Here is a 6,220-nt window from a genome sequence, read left to right on the forward strand (position 1 = left end):
GAGACGGAGAGAGCGAGGTGAAATCATAACCATCCCCACGAGTAATCATCAATCCCTGGACCAACATGCCTGTCCAGCGCGGATCGCCACCCCTCCCCTCCCGCGCTATGGCCCGTCTGTCACGTTCACAGCTCAGGAGATGGACAGTAATCAACAGACTTCCAGGAAATCAAACGGTGTTATACTTCCTGCCAAGAAGAGGTGCCATTCATTTCGACCCTCGAGGGTCAAGGCCAGTTTGCTTTGTGCGAGCGAGGATGTGGGGACCCATCCAATGTCATCAGCGCTGGACTTGATGGGAACAGATGGGACCGCTCGCCGCTGGGGTCGGGGGCCGACTGCAGCTGCAACTTTTTATTTTTTCACTTCATTGTTTATTTATATGATGCTTGTTCTTTTATGGCAGGAGGAGGGGCTGGGGGGGGATTCGGTCATTCTGCTGCAATGTGACGGAGCAGCAGTGGATCACAAATACCCAAACAGGCTGTGATTTGACACATTTTACGATCAGCCCTGGACACACACACGAAGGTTACTTTAGCTGTTCAGACCTATAATTGGGCCGGAGCTCTGCCGGATGTACACGAGCACACAGATGATTTAAAACTAAAAGAAAAGTCTGTCTTTTCATCCAGCTGTTGACGAATTGTGTACTGTGTATAGAAACTACACAAAAGGAGTGGCATTGTAAATGAAGGCAACGCCGCTTGTGCACGAGACGATGTAACTTTCTTACTGGCACAAAAGGCCGAAAGGTTCTCCCGTATCCTAATGACATCCAGTTGGAAAGATGCTTAATCATTTCACCTTTACAAAGCTCTTAATTTCGAATCTTAAGGTCACGACAAGCGAAAGGCCACGGTTAGTCAATTTAATGAGCGGTCTGTAACGCCGCCAACGTGGCCAACCTGGATTACTGAACATTCAGAGACGCGACCCACCAAACTCGTCTGTGACCATCAGCCCAGTTGGGATCCGCTGCAGGGATGGATCATATCCCACCACTGCAGATTTTAGAGGCTCAGCGGCTCAGTGCCGCAGAGGTGTCAGGCAGTGGTGCTGCAGGAGGCGTCGCACACAAACGGCACTGAATGATACAGATACAAGGCTTTGTGTCATGTATGCTTCCGGCACAAACTCAAAATGTTGTGTAGTGCGGTGGTTATTGCACAACCTTGACTTATCATTTTTAATAGAAAGCGTCTGTATCTCAAACAATGAGACAGCACAGACACGCCTTATCACGGCTGAAAAGAGAATACGATGATGTAGTAACAGATTAAAAAAAATATCCGGTGGGTTAAAAAAAGAAAATTGATAGAACTGCTTTGTTGTTTAGATAAGAGGTTAAGTGCAATCCGAGTCATTCGTAATCTCCATACATTTAGTCGGGGTCAACTTGAATTTAGAGCAGGTATCTAATGTTATATCCACCGCTTCAAACCACTCTGCACCACTCGTCAACCAAGCACGCACGCACACCTCAGCCTAATTCTAGGCCTAATTCTTACTTAATGGTTAAAATTCCATTTTTGTGCCTTTAAAGATCCCATAATTATAGTTGTGAACATAAAATAAAAAAGGAAATTTAATGGCAGGTTAAAAGATGCTCTGAGCTTTGTGTGTAAAGTAAAATTGCTGACAGTTTTGTGGCCATACACAATTTCTTTTTTCCCCACATGTGCATATCTTTAACCCTCATACAAAAATTATCCCATAACAAACAGACCTCCGGAGAAGGCAGAGCGGGTTCGCCCTAAATCACAATGGTGAAGAATCCTTAATATTCCTGCATTTCTCCCACAATGAAATCACCTTTTGTCATGCCCGAGACCAATCTTTGATAAAAAAGATGCGTAGAAATTCGTCCATAAAGTTTGGAGTAATCCTGCAAACAATCAAAACCTTTTCTCGCGTTTCGCGAGCTTCCCCTTTTAAGGCCACACCCCCCTCGTGACGCCGAACCTCCTAGCGTGATGATTGGCTGATTTGAAAATTTTTAAAAAAAGGAAGATGGCGCGTACTCACAGACAAACGTTCCGGAGGAAGAGGTCGCAACTTCCAGTGTCGCTACATTGTGTCCGTCCCTGGCATCGCGTTGTCCATTCCGATGTTTGCTAGTTTCGTTGCGATCTAGCTCATATCCACATCTCACCCCGACTCTACCGGACCGTTCATCGCCGGAGTCCGCCGCCTCCCGCCTGCCGCCCGACGTCTTCCGGGAACTGGAGGTAAGGCCGGTAACCACCTGGCGCGTGCACACACATAGCTGCGAACTGAAGAGGAGGTACCACTCCTATGGACTTTTGGGCGACCTGAAACAGACCCGCGCCGTACATGCCGCCTTTTTTAATAGAGACTTGTACATGTGGACTGAGACTGAGAAATCTGACTCAAGAGTTTGGGGAACAGTGTTGTTTTGTGTGATGTGTGCACGTTTACACTTTGGGGAAACATTGAAACGCATTGTGTGTGTGTGTCTCTGTGTGTGTGTGTGTGTGTGTGTGTGTGTGTGTGTGTGTGTGTGTGTGTGTGTGTGTGTGTGTTTGTTTTTCTGGCTTGTGTGTTTTATTAAGATATAAATCTTTTTATATTGTCTTTTTATATCTTTTTTTATACAGATATGTGACCTGAAAACCATATTATTGTGGGTTAGGGTTGGAATGCTGATTTTAATTGTCTGTGATTTGTATGTTTTTGTGAAAGCACTTTGTGAAGCTACTTCTGAAAGGTGCTATATAAATACGATTCTTCTTCTTATTATTATATTCTTCTTATTATTATTATATAACTCGCTGAAGGCCCTTACTGCTGTATTAACTTGATGTATGCTCACAAATAGCAGGGAGTGTGCTGAATAGGTCTTCCTTTGTAGAGGTCTTGGTTGTTCTACGTAATTATAAAGTTGTCAGACTGAGATTACACATGTAACTGCTCACACACACACACACACACACACACACACACACACACACACACAACTAACCTTGAGCCCAATGGTGCATTCACACCAAATGCAAAGCTATTTAATTGCGAAATGAGATGACCTACAAAGTCAATGCATTGCTGCGTACCGGGATGATGCCAATAACGTGAAATCTGTGCCATTCACTTCACTCACTCGTGTTGAAATATTTTGAACTCAAGCGAAATATCCATGTGAGGCGATGAGGCAGAGGCCAAATAGCGTTGAGATTTACCCAAAGTCCATGTCGTCCGTGCCCTTAAGAGAGAGCGGTGAATATTTGCAGGTTACGCTTTGAAGCCTCAAGTTCAGCATTTTGGCCAGCACCATTTTGGTTTTTTTAAACAAGATTTTACCATATTTGGAGGAGCAGAGGGTGGACCTGACGGAGAGCTCGTCCACTGCACGTCTACCTGCAACTATTGGGTGGTATTAGCTGTCAATCCAACATTGTTATCGGAATGCAATGTTATACCAATTACACTCATCTAAACCTCAGATAATTCAATGGCCAACTTTATACTGGACCTACCTTGAACCCCAGGTCCTCAACAGCAGTGACCTAACAGACCATTCCGCTTGGAATTGATAGATCACAGACAGCGCTGATGTTACTGCACATTTTTTTTGTTTGTTTACATTTCTATAAGGTTATTCCCATGATAAATGATCAAATTCCTGTGACATCAGGGCCATTTTTCTTTCTGGCATCAGTTAATGTTGCGTTTCTTTTCTACACCAGCCTGAGCGAGCAGTGCAGCAAGCAACCAGTTTAGCACGGGGGGCTTTTCTCCTTCCCAACCTTCCCTTCAAACTGAAAACATTATTGCCATCTGTAGACATTTGACCATCATGCTGAAATGGTTCATAGACATATGCTTGGTCACAGATTTTTAAAATTATTTCAGTGGTATGAATCTGCATCACAGTCCTGCCTGCCGGCTTCCAATTTGTCATGTTTCCGTCCGTCTCTGTGATTGTCTTCAGTGGCATTATCATTCACGTCATGGTCATGGACCGGAGCCAAGAGCCTGATTGGATCAGGAGTCACCCAACTTCCAGTTTTAATTGAATTGAAGCTGTTCGCTCCCCAGGAGTCCAACCAGTTTGCCCGTGGGTAGAACATACCAAGCAGAGCATTAAGAATATGCATGAGCTGGTTAGTGTGCATTAACTGCAGGCTTTAAAGAGATTAAAAGCCATGGTAATATCAATTCATAATTTTTTTTTATCGGGCATTATTGTGGTTAGAATACATGTGGCTTGATTTCAGACTGACTAAAAAAAATATCTGCAAACATTACTATAACAACTATGCCGCTGGGATAAATATTTCAAGAAAAATGTGACGATAAATGTGGCTCTGAGATGGAAATCGTGTCCTCATCTGATAATACATATTAATCTCTGTATTTTGGCTATCAAAAGTATTTTTTCTTCCGTTTATCGCTTTGATGTGTTGGACTTCACGTTGAGAACAGGCTGGAAAAGAGTGATGGGGGGGATTTTTCTTTTCTTTTCAAACGCCTGGCAGCGCCCTCCGTTCGTGTTTTCCCTCGACTGTTTGTCACCTCGATCATTCAGTTAACTATCACAGTTAAAACATGTTTTCCCACAAGCCCCTGTGGAGAATTCGCAGAAGCTCAGTGGCGTCCAATTCTGCAAACGCACAAGAGCATGCAGAAAATAGAGTTCATGGGAGCATGATCGTGTTTTTTGTTAATGAGTCATATTTCCCTCTGAAAAGAATTATTATTCAAAAACTATCATTTCCTGCTTACACCCCAACAAACAATTAGCATAACAGCCCTTATCGTCCCGGAATCTCGCAGACCAAAAGGCTTGAATGCTTTTGTCAGAACGCACCTCAAACGGATATCAGAGTCTCGTCTAAATCAAAAGCTGCAGACGGCGTGGGGGATTTCACTGACGACCTCCGACTTCAGTCAGAATACACAAGGCAAGGTTTGAGGACTTCGAATTACGATGAGATAAACGATTCCCGACCTTTTTAAGCAAAGTTGTCCAAAGCACAGATAACAACACATTCTACAAATACATTGCTAAGCTCCTTAACGGCACGCCTCATGTTTTTTTGCCACACTGTCTGAAACAGACGGCATGGAAGTATGCGGTGATGAGAGAAAGAAGGTTCACATGCTCGGTCCTTTAGGTCAGGCAGACCCTCACCTGCACACTCAATGACAGAGCCTTTGATTAGATTAATGGCTGTACTGTAATTCACATCTGCTCAAGTACAACAGGTTGAGCTGTGCACACCGCGGGTCAGAGTGGTTACCTTCTCGAAAAACCTTGAATTGTTGACAAGTCTACAAATTAAATCAATGGTCTCGCCGCAGAAGCAACAAATTACTTTGGGGGCTGCAATATAGAGAACTGCCGTGGTATGAATCAAGGAGGAAGATAAATGAGTAGCACAATTTAAAAGGGCTTGAAGTCCAACGTCAAGAAATTATGGGAGTAGATTGCACAAATCGTGGCTTTTCTGGGATCCTATTTGGGATTAAAGAAGCCAAATGGAGTAAAAGCCACGGAGAGAGCAAATTGCTTTTCTTTCGATCACTTCATTTGCTTCTAGTGGCCACAACACCGCGATTTCATTACGGAAATACAGCTCTACTGGGTTTCAGTTGATATGCTTTTCTATTTTGCACTTCATGAACTCGCCTTCGGCATCACACACCTTCAACACAACAATTTCCCTTTAGCAAACATGTAAATGTCCTTCAACTAAAGGGGTCACAGGCTTGATAGCCACCATAGCTCATGTGTCTGTCAGATTGTCTAATCTGTATTTTGTTTCCTTGGCTTTTTCCTCCTTCACTGCTACTTATTTCAGACAATAGGGGTCCTGTCGAATTGTGAAATTTGCTTAGAAAGTTTCCTAAATCTTGAATTGACCCGGAAGTATTTCATCGGAAGCCATGATAAGAGCTGTTGGGACCCCTAAATGCATAGGAAAGTTGGTTCAATACTTTCAATACTTTCTAACGCGGCAGCGATAGAAGCACGTCATTGTGTAAGTTACCTTTGCATATGAATCATTTACATCCGATGCCACACGGTGGTAATGCACTGAAAACAGGATGGATGGAGCCTCTGCGTTGTCTTGTTGTCCATCTTTGAAAATTTGTAGTTTCACCATGGCAGACGCACGTCAATAACATCCGCCGTCGCATAATGACGTATTATCATGAAAGTCGAGTCGGATTCTCTGAGCACCGCTGTCAGCTT

Source organism: Scophthalmus maximus, chromosome 19, assembly GCF_022379125.1.
Source record: "Scophthalmus maximus strain ysfricsl-2021 chromosome 19, ASM2237912v1, whole genome shotgun sequence".
NCBI lineage: Eukaryota > Metazoa > Chordata > Actinopteri > Pleuronectiformes > Scophthalmidae > Scophthalmus > Scophthalmus maximus.